At 42.3% G+C, this 23,053-nt stretch overlaps 1 pseudogene; it reads left to right on the top strand.

Moving 5' to 3' along the window:
- The first annotated feature begins 2,270 nt into the window (after window positions 1-2,270).
- LOC136382272 (small ribosomal subunit protein uS11 pseudogene) lies at window positions 2,271-18,086 on the top strand (annotated as a pseudogene).
- Window positions 18,087-23,053: the final 4,967 nt, after the last annotated feature.

Here is a 23,053-nt window from a genome sequence, read left to right as displayed (position 1 = left end):
AGGGAAGTTCCAACATTTTCTGAGGACAGTGGGGAGCCACTGACAGGGATTTAAGACAGAGTGTCTTGACCTGGCCCCGTAGTTCAGTTGGTTAGAGTATCATCCTAATACACAGGGGTTGGGGGTTCGATCCCTGGCCAGGGCACATACAAGAATCAACCAATGAATGTATTAATATGTGGAACAACAGATAGATGTTTCTCTCTCTCCCTCTCTCTCTCTAAAAATCAATAAACCATTAAAATTTTTAAAAAGAAAAAGGCTGAGTGATTCTATCAGACGGTGTTATATAAAATCACCCGGGTTGCGATGGAGAGCAGAAAAGCCTCATGAACGTGGCAGGTGTGGAAGGAAAGCAGCCAGGTGACAGGAGTGGCAGGGAGGGTGGTCTGGGAATAGATGGGGCACTAGGTAACTAGAGGGGCTCACACTGGGCAGGAAAGACCTAAGATACCAGAGATCGAGGTGTGCAGATTTCATTTCAATATATACCTGGTAGATGGGGACCAGGAGTCTCAAACAGAGCAGGCTAAAGCCTGCCTTGAGTGGGCTCCTTTGGCAGGCCTCGGGCAGCAGCTGGCTCTCGCCACTCATGATTCTAAAATTGTTACACAGCACTGAGGCTGGAGAGTTGTTCTGGAGCCTATGATCATCACTCGGTTCCACACCCTACCTTCCAAAAGGCCTTACTCTGCAAAGTAGATATAACACCACCTAGGAAACGTTATCCGAGCAACTCCGTGAATGGACCAGAGGTAAAATATGAAGACACGTGTTTTATCCCCTTTAAAATACACAGAATAGGCCCTGGCCTGTTGGCTCAGTGGTAGAGCATCGGCCTGGCGTGCAGGAGTCCCAGGTTCGATTCCCGGCCAGGGCACACAGGAGAAGCGCCCATCTGCTTCTCTACCCTTCCCTTCTCCTTCCTCTCTGCTCTCTCTCTTCCCCTCCTGCAGCCAAGGCTCCATTGGAGCAAAGATGGCCCAGGCGCTGAGGATGGCTCCATGGCATCTGCCTCAGGGCAGCGTGAATGGCTCTGGTTTGCAACTGGAGGCCATGCCAAGAGGGCAGAGCATCGCCCCCTGGTGGGCATGCCGGGTAGATCCCGGTCGGGCACATGCAGGAGTCTGTCTGACTGCCTCCCTGTTTCCAATTTCAGAAAATACAAAAACATTAAAAAAAAAAAGAAATAAAATACACAGAATATGTGTCTATGTTTAGTCTTTACACCTGTGCACATAGAACAGCATCACAGGCTGGAAAAGGTTGGGGGAGATCATATCCAAACACACTCAATTTGCCTGACAACTTTGTGAAGTCTCGACATATTTTGAGAATCCCTAGCTTGCTTGTCAGGTGTAATAAAAGCGATTGATCATTTGAAAAGTAATGCTGCAGTCGTGAATCTGATTTGCTGAACAGTGTAACAGTTGCTGAGCTGGTCAGAGGCGCTGGCTGGACATGCAGAGTCCTGGGCATGCGCACACAATTAAAGGTAAGGAAACAGCTCTGAAGGTCTCCTCCCTGACTCAAAGAAAGTTATCGTTTGAGTTGAGAAAGCCAGAGGAAACCGCTGAGGGCAGAATTTTTAGAAACTGCTAAGTAATGTGGCATGAAATACAAGGGCTCTAAGGTTTAATGAGAGAAGAGCTATCAGCGCCACTCACTGCTTCATTTCACATTCGGTTATAATTAATTGCTTTCCTGTCTTCGGTGTGGAGTTCCAATAAGTTCCATAAGGACTAGGAACGCTCATACCTTGCCTCCCTCTCAGCACTTTGTAACATTGTACATGAAGATTTGTTAAGTAAATAAATTAGTTCAACATCTTCCTCTTTGGTAATATGATCCTGGCTGGTATTTTTCCAGGTTAATTTTTTGAGGGGGAATTTTCTTAGTAAAACCAGAAGGGGATATTCAGGGTCAGGACATTCCTTGTTCTGGTCTTGACCGCAACTCTTCAGCTCTCTGTGGGAGGGGAGAGGAGAGCTGTCCCTGGTCACAAGGCAGTAATCTGAGTCAAGGGCAAGAAACAAACCCATCAGGAAGTGAGCCGATTAAATGTTATTTCCTCAGATAGGAGGTTAATAAACAAAATTTAGTCAAAGGGTCGAGCCACGTTGGATTCTTACGTTCCCTTAAAGCGATAGGGATAATGGACAGCCTGCGATACAAAGGAAGAAAGACCATGGGAAGGTTGGCTCAGTCTGCCCCATCATGCCAGCTCATCTTTCATGCCTTCCACACCCTGTGACGTGAAAACCAGCAGAGAACGTTTCTCTTTTCTTTCCCCTTTTGTTGGGTGGTAAATACCAGCTGGAGCTTGGTGAGCCGTGAGTAATACACCTGGCACTGGACCAAGGTAACTGCCACCTGAAAACTTTCCACTCTGTTACTATTTCCCAGCTCGGGACTCTTATGGTCTGAAAGCATGAATGGAGGAAACCGCCCCCGTGGGCCCCCTTTCACGGGACTTTTCCTACAGCAGTGAGTGGTTAAGCTACTTTCTTCCTTCCATCCTTCCTATATCCATCCTTCTTTTTTCCTTCCTTCCTTCCTTCCTTCCTTCCTTCCTTCCTTCCTTCCTTCCTTCCTTCCTTCCTTCCTTCCCTCTTTCCTTCCTTCCTTTTTTAAGTGAAAGGAGGGGAGATAAGAGACAGACTCATGCATGCACCCCAACCGGGATCCACCCAGCAACCCCTATCCTGGGCTGATGCTCAAATCAGCCGAGCTATTTTCAGTGCCTGAGACTGACACTCAGACCACTGAGCTATCCTCAGCACTGGAGCCAACACTAGAACCAATCGAGCCACTGGCTACGGGACAAGAAGAGAAAGAGAAGGGGAGAGAAGCAGATGGTCGCTTCTCCTGTGTGCCCTGACCGGGAATTGAACCCAGGACATTCATACACCAGGCAATGCTCTAGCCACTGAGCCAACCCACCAGGGCCTAAGCTACTTTCACCTCTCAGTTTTGCTCCTGTGTACCCAGCCCACATCCAAACATTCACTCTCAGGATGGTTTCTTCTTGCTTCTCAGCCCATGTCTGGGTTGTCTCTCTCCTGGCCACAGCTAGGCTCATTCTTAAAGATGAAAACCAACTTGAGTTGGTTTATCAAAAGGAAAATATATTTAGGGCTGTCAATATAGCAGAGGCCACACTGACAGGTCCCTGCACATATTCCTCATGCTTTATTTTCAGGCTTCCAAAGGTCAGTATCTGCCTCTCTGTCCCCGAGGCTATTTCCTTAAGCCCAGGGAGGCTGCTCTGCCTGTGCTCAAAGCAGGCCTGAAGTTTAGGAGCAGCTGTCACCCATGACCCGTAAGCACTGGTGATTCATAGCCCAGCTTCCTTGCCCCTCAGTGAAGATCATCCTAATGTGTCTGTTTCATGTTTCACGGAGGGGTTAAGCTTCTAACATACCTTGAATTAGATGCATTCCCAGTCCCTGTAACTATTTCCCGCCACTCCAAAATAAACTACGAGCTTTTAGATCTTTGTCGCGGGGTCAGCTTATGGGGAAACCCTCAACCAGGAGAGTCAGCAGGCTCCTCCCAAAATTCTTATAATGGATTCCAAAGCCAAATATATAGAACTTTTTAAAGTCACCCATAAGATGATTAAAAGTTGACAAGTCATATAGATCAAGTCCTTCACACACAGCCTCAATATTTATCAAACTTGCTTCTTTGGGTTCTGAAAGTGTTCTTCTGACTGAATGACCTCTGCTAGTAAACAGTTTAACAGAATGCATTTCCCATCATTCTCATGTGCTTTGAAGGTCGTGGCACAAGCCTCTCAATCATGATTCACAGGTGTTTTCCACCTGCGATGTACGAGTGGCCTTGCCCTTCCAATGCCTATATTCAACTGAAATGTGCTGTGTTGTGAAATCATAGTCAATGGCTGGTCCACAGGGGTTACTGTTTGTTTGTTTTTTAATTTATTTAACTCTTTTTCACTGCTCTTTGTTTTCCCATTTACCCCAAATACTGGTTTATTAGTTTTCTTCTTTTTTTTTACTCATATTTCTCCCTCTGTTTATTTCTATCCTGTCATTGTTCTTTTTATGACAAAATGATACAATCCCACATAATTTGCATATGGTGGATGCTCTGTGCCCAACAGATCCCCCTCAAATCAAGAAACTCAACCCTCCGAGCTGAGAGACATTGGCTGCTGAGGGCTTACAACTCAAATTTCTTTTAGCAATTGTCCTCAGCTAGGGGAAGCTACCTTGCCCAACATTATACTTCTCCCCGGGGGACAGCCAGCATCCAAAAAGGCTCAGACCGTTAGTGTCCGTTTGGAACAACTCTGAAGGAGATTCCCAGCTCCAAAGCTCCCTGTGGGATCAGATGAGGCTTCTGAGCAATGACATCATGTTTCCCCTGCTTCCTTTGCCCCGTCTGCTTTTCTTACTCTCCACAAGGAGTGTTCCTGAGAGCACCTTCTCATCAAACATCCGTGCAGAAATCTCAGAGTCTGTTTGCCAGGAATCTGACCTATGACATTTCGGGTAAAAGTGGATGTTCAAGAGGGATAAAAATGTGCTCATTTAAATATACTGTCATCTGGGTACTCGGTCTTGAATATGTAAAATGATGTCATAAAAATTTGGAAGGTAGGCCCTGGCCAGTTGGCTCAGCGGTAGAGCGTCGGCCTGGTGTGCGGGGGACCCGGGTTCAATTCCCGGCCAGGGCACATAGGAGAAGCGCCCATTTGCTTCTCCACCCCCATCCCCTCCTTCTCTCTGTCTCTCTCTTCCCCTCCCGCAGCCGAGGCTCCATTGGAGCAAAGATGGCCCGGGTGCTGGGGATGGCTTCTTGGCCTCTGCCCCAGGCGCTAGAGTGGCTCTGGTCGTGGCAGAGTGACGCCCCAGAGGGGCAGAGCATCGCCCCCTGGTGGGCAGAGCGTCGCCCCTGGTGGGCGTGCCGGGTGGATCCCGGTCGGGCGCATGCGGGAGTCTGTCTGACTGTCTCTCCCGTTTCCAGCTTCAGAAAAATACAAAAAAAAAAAAAAAAAAAATTGGAAGGTGCCCATATATATTTGTATATTCTACTACTAAAAATGTGTGGAAAAATACAGTGCCTAGATTTGGTTGAATAGAAAACAGGTGTAACAGCACCTGATAGATGGAAGCAGAGCGACAGATAGTTCCTGCATCTTTGACTCAGCTTTCTTACAATGAAATAGGATTTCTACCTGTTTCATGATTCGGTGCTTCAGAGGTGGTGTGTTTTCATTTGTAAACAATTGTTTGTTTTTAATAGAAAAAGTTTACCAAAAAATTAAAATGTTTACATTTTAATCTATATCCAGGTAAATAAAACAATTTAAAATAAGTCCTGGCTGGTTGGCTCAGTGGTAGAGCGTCGGCCCAGCGTGTGGATGTCCTGGGTTTGATTCCCGGCCAGGGCACACAGGAGAAGCACCCATCTGCTTCTCCACCCCTCCCCCTCTCCTTTCTTTTTATCTCTCTCTTTCCCTCCTGCAGCCAAGGCTCCATTGGAGCAAAGTTGGCCCCAGGTGCTGAGGATGGCTCCATGGCCTCCACCTCAGGCGCTAGAATGGCTCTGGTTGCAACAGAGCAACGCCCCAGATGGGCAGAGCATCTCTCTGTAGTGGGCATGCCAGGTGGATCCCGGTTGGGCGCATGCGGGAGTCTGTCTCTCTGCCTCCCTGCTTCTCACTTCAGAAAAATACAAAAATAAATAAATAAGTAAATTGTTTCTTTTAACTGCAGAAATTAGCTTATCAATTTCATCAAGTAGTCACCCTGGGTCAGTTTTTTTTTTCCTTGAACTTTGCTAAGTTACTATCATTACCATGTATTATAAAGTCAAAATCACCAAGAACTGTCCAGAGAAAAGACTTCATAAATAAGATGCCTCATATAGCCCTGGCCAGTTTGCTCAGTGGTAGAGTGTTGGCCTGGCATGTGGATGTCCTAGGTTTGATTCCCAGTCAGGACACACAGGAGAAATGACCATCTGCTTCTCCACCCCTCCCTTCCCCCCTTCTTTCTCTCTCTCTCACTTCCCCTCTCGCAACTATGGCTCAATTGGTTCGACCACATCACCCCAGGTGCTGAGGATGGTTCTGTGGAGCCTTCAACTCAGGCACTAAAAATATGTAGCTTGGTTGTGATTGCGAGAATGGGACCAGATGGGTAGAGCATTGGCCCTAGAGGGGGATTGCCAGGTGGATCCCAGTTGGGGCACATGCAGGAGTCTGTCTCTCTATCTCTCCTCCTCTCACTTGGAAAATAAATAAAAAACAAACAAAAAAGGTTTATTTCTTGAGCACATAAGTTATTTCTGGGTGGTGGAAGTCTCTTCAGCATACGCAAGCCTCTTTGTGTTACATTATGTTTGTTCACGTAACTCCCCCTTCCCTGAAGCCTCATTTTCACCAGCATCTAACCAGGAAAGAAAGAAAGAAAACAAGGATAAGACATACCTATTTTGTAAAAGGCTTGGCTCAGAAATGGCATAAATCACTTCCACCCATGTTCCATTGGTTAGAATCTAGTCGTGGCCACAACTAACTGCAAGGGAGGCTGGGAAATGTAGTCTAGCTGTGCGCCCGGGAAGAAAAGAAAATTCATTTTTGCTAAAAAGCTAGGAGACCCAGACACAGAGCCTTTGTGCAGCTTAAGGTAACAAGCAAATACCAAGCTTCTCTAACCATACTAGAGGGATCTTAAAGGTGACAGACAGTTGGCTGACTGCTAGACCCAGTCAAATGGGAATTCACCTTCTTCAAGTCTCCACAGTGGTCCTAAAATATAATATCTAAAAATAAGTCTAATTATTCAGTAATCATTGAACCAATTCACCAAAGGAGGCCCCACAGCAAAGCTCTTTGCCTCTCCAAGACAGGACAGAGGGCCTCTTAGGAATTGACTGAAGAGTTAAGTTGGCCTTTTCCCCCTTCCCCCTTCCCCCTTCTAATGAAACAGTCACATTGTTTGGAAAGGTTTCTGAGATCATTATCCAGATGCCTCATCACTCTGACACCACCACCCTGGGCACTAGAATTTCAATCACGAAGTCCTGTGAAACTTAACCAGTTTGCTTTCTGTAACATTTTGTCAACCAAGGGAATAAACTACACTGCTCACAAAAATTAGGGGATCAGGGAACGTGCAGATACTCCAGTACTTGCAGCCGTTTGTATAGTACATTTTCACCAATGAAGTAAAAGTTGGGTTTACATCTCATTTGCATAATTGAACAACTTTCTTTGACTTGTCGTTTGCTTTTCTGATGTTCTTGTTTAATAGAAATAAAATCAAATGTTTCTTTTTTGTATTGCTTCATATTTATTTAGAAATATCCCCTAATTTTTGTGAGCAGTATATATAATATGACAGTTAAGGGGGAAAAAAAATCACTTCATTTGACCAGTTCGTACAAGAGGACAGTGAGGCCCTGGACGGTTGGTTCTGTGGTAGAGCGTTGGCCCGGTGTGTGGAAGTCGCGGGTTCGATTTTTGATCAGGGCACACAGGAGAAGAGTCCATCTGCTTCTCCACCCTTCCCCCTCTCCTTTCTCTGTAACTCTTCCCTTCCCTCAGCCAAGGCTTCATTGGAGCAAAGTTGGCCCGGGCACTGAGGATGGATCCATGGCCTCCACCTCAGGTGCTAGAATGGCTCTGGTTGCAATGGAGCAATGCTCCAGATGGGCAGAGCATCGCCCCCTGGTGGGCTCGCCAGGTGGATCCTGATCTGGCGCATGCGGGAGTCTGTCTCTCTGCCTCCCTGCTTCTCACTTCAGAAAAAAGAAAAAAAAAAAAAAAAACAGTGAACCTTTCATTTCCACATTCAAACCAGAGATGAAAATTTTATTTGAAGATGACAACTCGGTGGCTAATGGCATTTTTTTTTTTTTTTGTACTTACTCTTCCAGATGAGTGACAGAGAATAATTGGTCATTCTGAAGATGGCTTCACAGGGAGAGCTTACAACCCACGCTGTGTGTTTTTTTTTAAGTTCAAAAGGACATTCCTGAGGGAAAATGTGATCAGGTTTATATGAGCCAAATGAAACCGTCTGTGTAGGAGGCTTTTGCTTTGTAGCCTAAATGGTTAACTCAGGCGTGTCTACACACAGAAGAGCCGAACAATAATTAAGACCTGTCAGTGAACACCACCACACTAGATAGTATCAGTGTTTACCAGTAGTGTCTGCTCATATTTACAAATCACTTTATAATGTTCGTCATATTGCATGGGTGGATAATCTTTTTTTTTTTTAATTGCTGGTTCACCCCCTGGAGCAAAACCAACCTGGTAATTAATTTAGAGTTGTTTTTCCTGAAAGACATATTAAGCATCAAAATTACTTCCTTTTCTACCTAATCAAAGAAAGTGGAAAAGTACCGAATGCTTACAAAAATATATACTTCAGAATAGACTTTATTTCCATATTGTGGTCAGCTAAGAAAGGGACAAATAGGAAAGAAGAAGGGAGAGGCGGGGGCAAGGGGTGGAGAATCAGAGTGGTGAGTAGACATGAAAAGGGAAAGGAAAACATGAATGACAAGGGAAGGAAGGATGTAAGGAAGAAAAGCAGGGGAGAGAGGGAGAAAGAAAAGCTGAGGGAAAATAATAGCAGATGGCTTTCCCTCCTGCAGCTGAGGCTCCATTGGAGCAAAGATGGCCCGGGCACTGGGGATGGCTCCTTGGCCTCTGCCTCAGGCACTAGAGTGGCTCTGGTCGTAACAGAGCGACGCCCCAGATGGGCAGAGCATCGCCCCCTGGTGGGCATGCCGGGTGGATCCCGGTCGGGCGCATGCGGGAGTCTGTCTGACTGCCTCCCGTTTCCAGCTTCGGAAAAATGAAAAAAAAAAAAATAATAATAATAGCAGATGGTTTCTTCAGAGGAGTAGGGGACATCTGAACAAACCAAAGAACAGAACCTACCGAACAGGGAAGGGAATTGGGGAAAAGGCTTTCTCCTGGATGGTAGCCCTTATAAGCAGAGCAATGCTAAGGTCGGATGAGATCAAGTTCAAGGTGGCTCTAGCTCTGGGTGGAGGTTTCCTAGCTTGCTGCAAGTTTTATGAAGAGCCAGGTCTCAAAAAAGGAAAAAAAAAGAGTCATGTATCTCCAGTCAGAAAGATACTCTCACTTAAGTGATGTATTTCATAGATTTTTTTTTTTTTTTGAAAATTGACATATAATTTGCACACCATCACGTTCACATTTTTAACGTGTACAGTTCAGGGTTTTTGTTAATGTTCACAAAATTATGCCATCAAAAGCACTACTTAATTCAAGAATATTTTTATTACCCTTAAAAGAAACTGCATCCACATTAGCAATAACTCCCCATTCCCTTCTCCTAACTGCCTTTGGGAACCAAAACTCGCCTTTATGTTCCTATCGATTTGCACATCTGAAAATTTCATGTAGATGGAGACTGACAGCACGCAGACTTATTTTGCTTGGCATGCTTTAAGATTCACCCAAGTTATGGCACATATAATACTTCATTGCTTTTTACAGCTCAATAATATTACATTGTGTGGACATGTCACATTTTCTTTATCCATTTATCAGTTGGTAGACAATTGAACAGTTTCTCTTCTTTTTTTTTTTTTTTTACAGAGATAGAGAGAAAGTTAGAGAGAGGGATAGATAGGGACAGACAGACAGGAACAGAGAGAGATAAGAAGCACCAATCATCAGTCTTTTCTTGCAACACCTTAGTTGTTCATCGATTGCCCTCCCATATGTGCCTTGACCATGGGCCTTCAGCAGACCGAGTAACGCCTTGCTCGAGCCAGCAACCTTGGGTCCAAGCTGGTGAGCTTTGCTCAAACCAGATGAGCCCACCCTCAAGCTGGCGACCTCGGGGTCTCAAACCTGGGTCCTAGCATCCCAGTCCAACACTCTATCCACTGTGCCACCACCTGGTCACGCTGAACAGTTTATCTACTGTGAATATTGTTGCTTTGAACATTCCTGTACACATTTTTGTGTGAGTATTTTTTCAATTTTCTTGAGTGTATGAATGTCTCAGAGAAGAATTGCTGGGTGGTATGGTAGCTCTGTGTTTAACCTTTTGAGGAATTACCAGACTGTTTTCCCAAGTGGCTTCACCATTCTATTCACACCAGCAACCTATGAGTGTTCCACATTCTCTACAACCTCAGCAACATTTGTCATTGTTTAACTTTTTGTGTGTGTATGTGATAGGGACAGAGAGAAAGACAGATAGGGACAGACAAACAGAAAGGGAGAAAGATGAGAAACATCAATTCTTCATTGCGGCACCTTTAGTTGTTCATTGATTGCTTTCTCATATCTGCCTTGACCAAGGGTGGGGGGGGGTGGCTACATCAGATCAAGTGACCCCTTGCTCAAGCCAGCGACCTTGGGCTTCAAGCCAGCCACCATGGGGTCATGTCTATGATCTCATGCTCAAGCCAGTGATCCTGTGCTCAAGCTGGTGAGTCTGCACTCAAGCTGGTGACCTCGAGGTTTCGAACCTGGGTGCTCTGCATCCCAGTCTGGCGCACTTTTTGATTTTAGCCATCCTAGTGAGTATGAAGTACTTCTCCTTGAGGATTTGATTTGTATTTTTCTAATGACTAATAATGCTGAACATTTTTTTCATGCCCTTGTTGGTCATTTGTATATGTTTAATGGAAAAATATCTCATTAAAACCTTAGACCATCTTTTAAAGAGTTGTCTTTTATTATTGAATTATAAGTGTTCATCTGGATACCAGACCTTTACCAGATATATAATTTGCAAATATTTTCTATCATTCTGTGAACTATCTTTTTACTTTCTTGATTGCATAAAAGTTTTTAATTTTTACAAAGTTCACTTTATCTATGTTTTCTTTAGTGAATTATGCTTTATGTGCCATAGCTAAGAAACTGTTACCTAATTCAAGGTTGTGAAGACTTTTAACTCTGCTTCCTTTAAGAGTTCTATAGATTTAGTTCTTACATTGAGGTCTTTGATCTGTTTTGAGTTAATTTTTGTAAATGGTATGAGGTAGGTGACCAAATTCATTCTTTTTCATGTGGATACCAGTTCACCTGGCACCATTTGCTGAATTTTCTTGGCACTCTACAGATTTGTCCATTTCATATGGGTTATCTAATTTGTTGGCATATAATATTTCATAGTATTCCCTTATATCCTTTTTATTTCTATAAGGTGGATGGTAATACTCCCTCTTGCATTCTTCGTTTTAGTACTCTGAGTCTACTTTTTTTTTTTTTTTTTTTTTTTTACTTAGTCCAGCTAAATTTTGTCAATCTTGTTGATGTTTTCAAAGAACCAAACTTTGGGGGGTTTTAATTTTCTCTTTTATTCTTCTACTTTCTTTTACTTCTGCTGTAATTCTTATTATTTGCTTCTTTCTGCTAGCTGTGGGTTTCGTTTCAGTCTTCTGTTTCTAGTTTTATAAGTCAGAAGGATAGATTATGGATCTGAGAGCTTTACTCTTTTAATATAGGCATTTAGAACTATAAATTTCTCTTTAAGCATTTTTTTAAGAAAAGATTTTATTTATTGATTTTAGAGTGATGAGAAGAGAGAGAAGGGGGGAGTGGGAAACATCAACTTTTAGTAGTTACTCCTCATTTGTGCCTTGACCAGGCAAGCCCACAGTTTCCAACAGGCGACCACAGCATTCCAGCTCGATGCTTTGTCCACTGTGCCACCACAGGTCAGGCCTAAACTAGGATTTACATTTGCCATTTTCCTATTTGTTTTCTACAAGTCTTTTTGTCTTTTTTTTTTTTCTTACTCCATTACTGTCTTCGTTGTGTTTACATAAGGTTTTTCCACTATAAGTAATTTTATCATTTGACAACAAAGAGCTATCAATTACTTTGTTGTTACCCAGGTGACCTTTCATTTTATTTGAGACTTTGATTGTTCTTTACTATTCCAATCAAATCAAATCATGAGGAAGATTTCATAATATGGTTTAGGGTTGGTCACTGCTTACTTGAAAATTCAACTTAGAATCAGTGACAAAATATTTTGAAAAGTTTTATTTTGTCTTAAATTCCTTCATTATTTCTTTACACACAAGATAGTTAATGCCAACTTTATGCTTGTCAATGATTTAGGCACTGGGAAAACAACAGGGAATGAGAAAGATTCTGTGCTCATGAAGTCTGAGTTCTAGCGAGAGAGACAATAAGTGAAAAGCTATATTTTAAAAATATAGAGAGATAAGGGACAGGAAGAAAATAAAGCAGGGGAATGATGTAGAGATGTAGGGTGGAGGGACTCTCTTAGATTGGGGTTTCTGAGAAGCGCACCCCGAGGAAGTGCAGACACCTTACTGAAGAGGGGCTTCGAGTGATAAAGATCTGCTGGGGGCGGCTGTTGTGGATAGGGCATCAGCTCAGTGTGGGGATGTCCGGGGTTCGATCCCCGGTCCGGGCACACAGGAGAAGTGACCATCTTTTTCTCTTCCCCTCTGTCACCTCCTTCTCTCTCTTCCTCTCCCACAGTCAGTGGTTCAATTGGTTTGAGCATTGGCCCCGGGCACTGATTGGTTGGTATGAGTGCTGGCCCCAGATGGGGGTTGCTGGGTGGATCCTGATCAGGGCACATGTGGGAGTCTGTTTCTCTATCTCCCTTCCTCTGACCAAATAAAAAAATAAATAAACAAACAAATAAATAAATAAAAGATCTGCTGGCGATGTGTTTGAGGTAGAGAAAATAGCTAATACAAAGAACCTCGGGCAGAAGTGTGATTGACATGGCTGAGGAGAAGCAAAGATTCCCATGTGGGTTAAGAGGAATAAGCATGAGGATGCGGGAAGATGGTTGAAAAATAAAGCAAGAGCCCTGGCTTGTTGGCTCAGTGGTAGAGCATGAGCCCAGCATGTGGATGATCTGGGTTCGATTCGTGGTCAGGGCACACAGGAGAAGAACCTATCTGGTTCTCCTCCCCTTCCCCCTTTCCCCTTCTGTAGCCATTGCTCCACTAGTTCGAGAACATTGCCGCAGGCACTGAGGATGGCTCCATGGAGACTCTACCTCAGGTGCTAAAAATGGCTTGGTTGCGAGCATGGCCCCAAAGTATTGCTAGGTGGATCCTGGTATCCTGGTTAGGGCACATGTGGGAGTCTGTCTCTTTATCTACCCTCCTCTCACTTGGAAAAGAAGAAAAAAGAAGAAAAAGAAAGCAAATGAGGTAGTCAGTGATTGTATATGCATGACATTACAGGCCTTATTCTATGAGGTGTGTGAGCAAGAGATTGACATTGACATTGTTAGTTTTACATTTTGAAAGGATTACTCTGGCTACTATATGGAAATAAACTGTAGGAGGGCATGAGTGGAAGTTGGAAGACTAATGTGGTGGACACACCTTACATTGAGCTCTAATGAGTCATGCCCTTGTATAGTACTCTCCCCGGAATACAGGCCGATCCTGTGACTTGCTTCTAATGAACAGAATATGGCAAAGACGATAGCATGTCACTCTTGTGAATATGTTACATTACATAAGGCTTCATCTTAGCAGACTGGAATATGAGAAATTCTCCTGATTCTTTTGTTTTTAGAGGCTAAAATGTGTATTTTTAATTCTAGTTTACTTTCAATATTATTTTGTGTTGGTGGTAGGTGTACCATATAGTGGTTAGACAATCATATACCAGTTCTCACCCTACTCCCAATATTTCCAATAATCGCTTGGCACCATACATGGTTATTGCAATATTATTAACTATACTCCTTATGCTGTATTCAACATCCTTGTGACTATTTTGTAAATGCCAATTTGTACATCTTAATCCCTTTACCCCTTTTACCCAGTTCCCCACTCCGACCCCAGCAACCACATCTGTTCTCTGTGTCCATGAGTCTGTTTCAATTTCATTTGTTTGTTTATTTTGCCTCTTAGATTCCACAGATAAGTAAAATCAGATGGTATTTGTCTGTCTCCTGACTATGTTGTAGAAGCAAATCACTTATGGCCTGTGGAAAGGGTCACATGTCCAAGAACTATAAGAGACATCCAAGACCAAGGGGCATCTCCAGCCAAGAGCCAATTAGAAGCAAGTCCCCCCGTTCTAATAACCACAAGGTATTGGATTTTGCCAACAGTTTGAGTGAACTTGGAGGTGGATTCTTCCTTAGTCAAACCACCAAATGAGAATTCACTCTGTTAACATCTAGATTATAGAAGATCAGATCCTAAGTATAGTATCCAATTAAGCCACTTCCAGACTCCTGACTCATAGAAACTCTGGGATAAGAAATGTGTGTAGATTTAAGCCACTGAATTTATAGTAACTTGTTACATGGCAACAGAAAATCAACACAACCAACTAAGATGTTTTTGTATTAGTCCTGGCAAGACCATGATGGTGACTTGAACCTGGCTAGTAGCCATGGAGATGGGGAGAAGTGGTCTGGCTCGCAATGTGTTAGCAAGAGAGAGAGACAGACAGACATATCAATTCTTCATTGTGGCACCTTAGTTGTTCATTGACTGCTTTCTCATATGTGCCTTGACCTTGGGGTTCCAGCAAAGCGAGTGACCCCTTGCTCAAGCCAGTGACCTTGGGATTCAAGCCAGCAACCACAGGGTCATGTCCATGATCCCATGCTCAAGCTGGTGAGCCCACGTTCATGCTGGGTGAACCCATGCATAAGCCAGGTGAGCCCACACTCAAGCCAGCAACCTTGGGGTTTTGAACCTGGGTCTTCAGCATCGCAAGCCAATGCATTACCAGTGCCTGGTCAGGCCGATTTGGGATGTGTTTTGAATATAGAGTCTATAGATTTTGCTTATAGCATTTGCCAATAGCTTGGGTATTGCATTTGTGAGAAAGAGAGGAGTCTAAGATGACTCCAAAAATATCTCCATAAATACAAACACCCAGCTTATAAAAATCAGTGGATCTATATTTTGCCCATCTCATAAATTAAATCTGGTCAATCCCTGTTGACATGCTATATATAGCACCTCTTTCAAAAATGTATTTGACCCTTTTGTAAGCCAGGAGAATAATATCCATACTTCCAGGCTCATCTGATATATTTCCCTTTTGTGAAATCTCCCTCGTACAGTAGAGTTGCTTAATATTTTTGCTCCCTGTTTTTTAGTCAGTTAGGGTTGCTGTAACAGAATTACATCAACTGGGTGACTTCTAAGCAGTCAGAATTTATTTCTCACAATTCTAGAGACTGGGAACTCCAAGGTCAAGGCATCAGCAAATTTGATGTCTGGCTCACAGATAACTGTCTTCTTGTTATGTTCTCATTTGAGGAAAGTGACAAGAGAGTTCTGTGGGGTCTCTTTTGTAAGGGTACTAATTCCATTTATTAGGTAGGACTCCACACCCATGATCTAATCACCTGCCAAATGCCCCACCTCTAAACACCATCACATTGGAGATTAGATTTCAACATATAAATTTGGCGGGGGGGGGGTGGGGGTACAAACATTCATTCTATAGCACTCCCCTAGAACATTGCTCAAAAATTTCCTGCAGCATTTGTCTCATGAACCGTAATTTATGTTTGTACTTCTGTCTCCTACACAAAGCAGATATCTCATATTTTTCATCTTTATAGTCCCCAAAGCCTAGAACAGAGTCTGAGAAATCTAGGAAATATTCAAAAGTTTGATGAAAAAATAATCACAGTTATTCTGAAACATTTGAAATTGTCAGATTCACTGAATTGTATCTGATTTTGTCCTTTTGTCTCAATGTAGTTTATATCACTATATGATCAACTAAAGCGTAACAGACATGTACTCATATATTACCTATGTAATAAATAGTCTACTGTGTGATCATTTGACAATGTTATCTCCATCAATAATATTATTCATATCACATATATTGTGTGTATGTGTTCATATGTCTGTGTGCATGGGTGTGTGAGAGAGAGAAAAGATTCCGTAAGCTGGCATTATTTATGTAATTTAAATTCAGATTCAGCATTTACCTTCTTGACTAACTCTTTTCCAGCCTTGGAAAAGGATTAACAGTAACGTTTTGAAAAGACTTTTGAAAGTGGTATGTCAACTACTCAAGCATGTGAAAAAGGGATAAGATAGTGCTGGTTCCCTTTAAAAGAGGAAAGGAATGTTCCAATATAAAAAAAATATGGTATTCGTGGGCTACAGTTTGTTCAAACACACTGGTGTGACTTTCCAGGCGTTAGTCCAATTGTATGATGCATTCAGAAGCCCTGTGCCTACTCATAAAAATGTCTCAGATCAAAGACTCCGAAAATTGTTTAGGAGCTTTAACTGCCTTGAGTGCAGCAATGTTGTCTATTTTATTTTGGGACCACAGGTTCGACATTGAACCTGATAGACCAATAATTATAGTTTCTTTAATTCTAGAAATCACATGCACACACTCTTTCTAAGAGGGCAAGTACTGTCAAAGGCTTGGAGGAGCCTCTCTGAGTCAGTTTACCATTTGCCTTAAAAGTGTTCATTTTCCTACTCTTATCATTCTGGGACACCCAAACTCTCCAATAAATCACAAATATGTAATTGCTGTCATTTGGGAAGCTTTCTGGCAGTAAGACTTATGACCTGAAGCATGATGGAATTTCTGTCTCTTCAGTTAGAAATGATGCTCAAAGCAGCCCATTACTTTGGTTAGATTTATTCACAGATTGGAACCAAATCTGAAATGCCAAGCTCAGAAGAAAACCAGACTTAAAAACAACTGAAAGGGGTTTCCAAGTGGATGAAATCAAGAACCAGAACAAATCTAGGCTGCTCCAAAGGTTATTTAGTCTAAACTTGGTTCTTAGACAACGATGGAATACCAATTGATAAAGACTGCTATGTCTTTACCAGTGCAGGTTAAGGCCATCCAAGAGGGGAAGTCTCAAAATTTGAGACTTATACACATTCTATCTTATAAACATTAAAACACCTCTCATTGCTGAAAATGGATGAGAATTAGAATCTATTTTCAGAAAACTCATTTAGTATATTCACAAAACCCCTCATGGCTCTATCAGTGACTTTGTTAAGGGAGTATACCATTCAGAGCCAGAAAAAATGCTGTTTAAAATACAGTAGGTAAAGAAATATTTGTTCCATGGTTACAAAAACAAGTTTTAGAGCTAGAATGCATGCATATGACTTGACTTTTGCAGAAAATCATATCATTCCAGATTTATATAAATAAATACATCCAGCAATGACACAGAAAGAAGATTTTTTTTTTTCTGAAGTTGGAAATGGGGAAGCAGTCAGACAGACACCCGCATGTGCCCGACCGGGATCTACCCGGCATGCCCACCAGGGGGTGATGCTCTGCCCATCCGGAGTGTTGCTCTGTTGCAACCAGAGCCATTCTAGCACCTGAGGCAGAGGCCATAGAGCCATCCTCAGCTCCCCGGCCAACTTAGCTCCAATGGAGCCTTGGCTGCGGGAGGGGAAGAGAGAGACAGAGAGGAAGGAGAGGGGGAAGGGTGGAGAAGCAGATGGGCGCTTCTCCTGTGTGCCTTGGCCGGGAATCGAACCTGGGACTCCTGCATGCCAGGCCGACGCTCTACCACTGAGCCAACTGGCCAGGGCCAAAAGAAGATATTTTGAAACCTGTTTTCATGTTAATGTTCTAGAAAGGAGCTTCCCGGTGGCTGAGCTTGGAGAAGACCTGCAGAAATGGAACCTCACAAGTGGAAAGGAAAGAAGAAAGAACAGGTAGGTCATCAGTCTTAGACCTCAGGTGGCTGAAGGAGAAGATGTATCTGGTGTCTGCTACATCTTTGCATCCTTCAGTGACACTTTCATCCATGTCACTGATCTTTCTGGCAAAGAAACCATCTGCCATGTGATTAGAGGGATGAAGGTGAAGACTGACCAGAATGAGTTCTTTCCATATGTCACCACGTGGCCCAGAGGCGTAAGGATCTGGGCATCGCTGCCTTCCACACCAAACTCTGGGCCACAGGAGGAAACAGGACCAAGGTCCCTGGACAAGGTGCCAGTCAATTCTCAGAACCCTTGCCCACTCGGGAATGAAGATTAGATGGACCAAGGATGTCACCCGCATCCCCTACGATAACACCCACAGAAAGGGGGGGCAACATGGTCACCGTCTATAAATAGGACTCTCAAATTATTGCCTTCTGTTAATAAATAGCCTTTGTGTGAGCTAAAATTATATATATATGTATACATATTCTATTGAATATGTATTCATATATGTATACATATTCTAGAAGAGAAACCAGAACTGCATAGCCCTAACACTTGGTTAGCATTTAATAACTGCAAGTTTCGCCTGACCAGGCGGTGGTACAGTGGATAGAGCATCGGACTGGGAAGCAGAGGACCCAGGTTCGAGACCCCAAGGTCGCCAGCTTGAGGGCAGGCTCATCTGGTTTGAGCAAGGCTTGTTAGCTTGAGCCCAAGGTTGCTGGCTCGAGCAAGGGGTCACTCAGTCTGCTGTAGCCCCCTGGTCAAGGCACATATGAGAAAGCAATCAATGAACAACTAAGATGCTGCAACAAAGAATTGATGCTTCTCATCTCTCTCCCTTCCTGTCTGTCTGACCTTATCTGTCTCTCTGACTCTGTCTCTGTCACACAAAAAAAATAATAATAATGATAACTGCAAGTTTTAAATTTTTCTGATTTTAAATTGTCTAGCAAACAGATGACCTAACGTGTCTTTGTTTCAGATTTGATCATTTTCAAACATAAGACTTTCAGGTTTCCTGTCCCTGAATGTTCATGAGTTGGTTTCTTGTAAGCTTCCCGAGAACTAACTTAAGTGGCTTTATGTTTCTCAGAATGAAATGAGTGATTAACTTTAGTAACTCAGGGGTAAAAGGACACATGCTTTGATAGGAAGTTGGTGGTATATTTTTTTCAGTTGGTTAACCTAGATTCAATTTTATTCAGGGATATTCTTTAGAGATACATGATTTTCTGTTTTCAGAGTAAAATAAAATTTTTACTGTTTTAATGACTTCAGTAATTTTTTTGTTTTGTTTTATACTCATCTTGCCATTCCATACTCTGTTCTATTGTAACCAAAATATCATGACCAACTCTTTGCTTTGTTTTCAAATTTCAAGTATGATAGGCAGAATGAGGTAATGGAAAGAGCAATGGATTTAGACTCTGGGGAGCATAGGTATAAATTTTTCAGTAACTGTGTGATTTCAGACCTCATTTTCTTGTCTGTAAAATGGGGGTGAATTCTTACCTCTCAAGACATGGTGTAGGTAATGAAAACCTCAAGACATCTCTATGAAGATGATGGATTGAATACATTCCTCCTGAAACCTGACCGCAACATCAATAAAAATAATTTTGTAAGGCACAAATCTACAATAGCAGAGCAGGAAAGGAAACTATAGAAACAGAATTTTGGAGGCATGAAGAAAAAGAAGCAAGTGGCAATCAAATTGGCAAACCGAAGAAAGCTAAATCTTAAAACAACAGTGGGGAATCCTAACTTAAGATTCATCAAAAGGCTCAGGAATTGATAGAACCCTCTGAAAGTGAAGCGAATGTTGATGTAAAAACTGATTAAAGGACGTCTGAAAGGTAGCTGGAGCCCTAGATCAGGGGTCCCCAAACTACGGCCCGCGGGCCACATGCGGCCCCCTGAGGCCATTTATCCGGCTCCCACCGCACTTCCAGAAGGGTAACCTCTTTCATTGGTGGTCAGTGAGAGGAGCATAGTTCCCATTGAAATATTGGTCAGTTTGTTGATTTAAATTTACTTGTTCTTTATTTTAAATATTGTATTTGTTCCCGTTTTGTTTTTTTACTTTAAAATAAGATATGTGCAGTGTGCATAGGGATTTGTTCATAGTTTTTTTTATAGTCCGGCCCTCCAACGGTCTGAGGGACAGTGAACTGGCACCCTGTGTAAAAAGTTTGGGGACCCCTGATCTAAAGACTGGTTAAAGGACGTCTGAAAGGTAGCTGGGGCCCTAGATATTGCCTCTCCCACTCCCTGTGCTTGGGCAAGCTGCCCCCTTACTATCCGGGCAGCAGTCAAGGACTTTGTTCTTTGGAGAAGGTAAAACATAGGGTCTTTTTATTGGGGAAATAACAGGGACAGGTGATCAGACAGAGTCCATGACAAAAAATAATAATAATTAAGTGAAGTAATTTACAGTATTTTAAGACATCCTCCATCCACCTGTGTAACCTTCTAGCCTAGGAACATTGACAACCAGACCTGACCCCTCCTCTGGACAGGAGATTGAAGGGGTTTTTGTTGTTGTTGTTGCTGTGTTGTTTTTCTTGAGAAATCCACCAACTTTCTTAGTATAAAAGACCAAATAGCCTGACCTGTGGTGGCGCAGTGGATAAAGCGTCAACCTGGAAACGCTGAGGTTGCCGGTTCAAAACCCTGGGCTTGCCTGGTCAAGGCACATATGGGAGTTGATGCTTCCTGCTCCTCCCCCCTTCTCTCTCTCTCTCTCTCTCTCCTCTCTATAATGAATAAATAAAATCTTTAAAAAATAAATAAATAAATAAATAAAAGACCAAATATTTTGATTTCAGGGGTTCTCTAACCCAGAGCCCAGGCAGGTCATCACACACATTTATAGCTTCCAGTCAACTTTACAGTCTCCCATTATTGAACTTCAATGGAAAAATCAATGACTATCAACACCCAACAAAACTCTCTAACAGAAAGAATACAGAAAACAAAACACATGGGGGAAAGCCCCTTAGAGGAAACAGGGCTATGCAGAAAGGAGAAAGCTTCAAATTAGCATTATTAATACCTTTAGATGATATCTATGGAACACAAATGAGATGTTATTTAAGAGAGAATACAAAAAAAAATTTCTTCTTTGCCTTTTGCCTAAGATCAAGTGAGAGATTACAAAATAAATGAAAAAAATCTTTTGGAAAAATAATAACATTATAGCAAAAATGAAAAAGCTCAATATAAGAGTTAAAAGATAAAATTAAGGAAGAGTCCCAGAGCTAAAATACAGAGATAGAAAATAGAAAATAAAACATAATAAAAAGAAAAAATAAGTCTTAGACATCCAACAGCTAATTAATAGGACTCTAGAAAGAGAACATTTAGTACATTTTCAAAGAAATAATTCAAGAATATGCCCCAAAAGTGAAGGACACATTTCTAGATGGAAAGACTTATCAAAATCCAGGAAAATTAAAAAACAAAACAAAAAATCCTCATGCCAATACATACTATTGTGAAATGCCATAATAATAAGAACAAAGGGAAGATCCTAAAATCTTTCAGAATGTAAGTAGGTAATATGTGAAGGGTTGATTTGTAGAAGGACAGTGTATATCCCAACAGGACCCTAGCACTTAGATGATAATGGATCAGTGTCTTCAAAATCCTGAAAGATTAGTTCCAATCTAGAATTCTACACCTAGGCAAACTATTAATCAACTATAAAGTTAGAATATAGCCTGGCCTGTGGTGGCATAGTGGATACAGTGCTGAGGTTGCTAGTTCAAAACCCCAGTCTTGCCTAGTTAAGGTACATATGACAAGCAACCAATGAACAGCTAGACTGAAGCAACTACTTCTCATCTTCCCCGCTCTTCTCTCTGTAAAATCAATAAATAAAACCTTTAAAAATATGCTAGAGTAGATACACTTTCAAATATGCAAAGCCTCAAATAATTTTCTTCCCCTACAACTTTTCTAAGGAAGTTACTGAAGAATATGCTCAAATAAAATAAGGGTATAAACCAAGAAAGAGGAATACATGAGATTTAAGAAACCAGAGATCCAACACAGGAGAGAAGTGAAGGTAACCTCAGAAAGGGTGATGGAAGTAGATCCTAGAACACCAGCTCTCTCGAGTCTAGAGTACTATCAGTCCATGTTGGAGCATACACAAAGAGGGCGGCACTAGCAATCATTCCTTAAGAAATAAAAGTTGAATAAGAAAAATTATCTGATACACTTGAACATAGGCACAGAAGATACTCTTCTTTTTTATTTTGTGACAGAGACATAGAGAGACAGAGAAAGGGACAGATAGGGACAGATAGACAGGAAGAGAGAGAGATGAGAAGCATCAATTCTTCGTTGTGGCACCTTAGTTGTTCATTGATTGCTTTCTCATATATGCCTTGACTGAGGGACTACAACAGACTGAGTGACCCCTTGCTCAAGCCAGTGACCTTGGGCTCAAGCTGGTGAGCTTTGTTCAAACCAGATGAGCCTGCGCTCAAGCTGGCAACCTCAGGGTTTCGAACCTGGGTCTTCCGTGTTCCAGTCCAACGCTCTATCTACTGCACCACCGCCTGGTCAGGCAAAGATATTCTTCTTGAAGATAAATTAATATAAAGTATCTAAAATGTTAAACAAATATAACAGTGAGATAATTATTAAATCCAGAAAAAGCAAGAAGTTATTCAGGCAAAAAAATCTAGTCAGCATACTACATGGCTCTCTATGGATAATATTACATAATTAACCTAATATTAATCTAACCAAAATCTATGCCTTAATTAGGATGTCAGGGAAGAAGTATTTGTGTGTATAGCAGAGGAAGAATGAGAGAGTTAACTCTTCATCTTTTACATCAGGAAACCAAGAGATTATCCCTAAAAGAGAAAAATCAAGAAACAGCAGGGTTGACTTACTGGTGGTAGTGCTGTGGATAGAGCATCGACCTGGGACGCTGAGGTCCCAGGTTCAAAACCCCGAGGTCTCCAGCTTGAATGAGGGCTCATCTGGCTTGAGGGCAGGGTCGCTGCCTTGAGCACAGGATCATCAACATGATCCCAAGGTCTCTGGCTTGAGCCCAAAGGTTGCTGGTTTGATCAAGGGATCACTGGCTCAGCTTGAGCCTTGCCCCCCACCCTTCCCTGTCAAAGCACATTTGAGAAGCAATCAATGAACAAATAAAGTGATGCAACTATGAGTTGATGCTTCTCATCTCTCTCTCTTCCTCTCTCTCTCAAAAAACAAAACAAAACAAAACAAAAAGCAGTAGCATACACCTGTTACCTGAACATATAGTAAAAAATATAAGAACAGCTGAAAGGGTAAAAATGGTTGCCTTTGGGGAGTGGGAATTGGGGAAAAAAAAGGATAAAAGTAG

Source organism: Saccopteryx leptura, chromosome 10 (genome assembly GCF_036850995.1).
Source record: "Saccopteryx leptura isolate mSacLep1 chromosome 10, mSacLep1_pri_phased_curated, whole genome shotgun sequence".
In the NCBI taxonomy this organism is placed as follows: Eukaryota; Metazoa; Chordata; class Mammalia; order Chiroptera; family Emballonuridae; genus Saccopteryx; species Saccopteryx leptura.
Note: the sequence above shows the minus strand (reverse complement) of the source record. Positions and strands in the feature narration are given on the sequence as shown.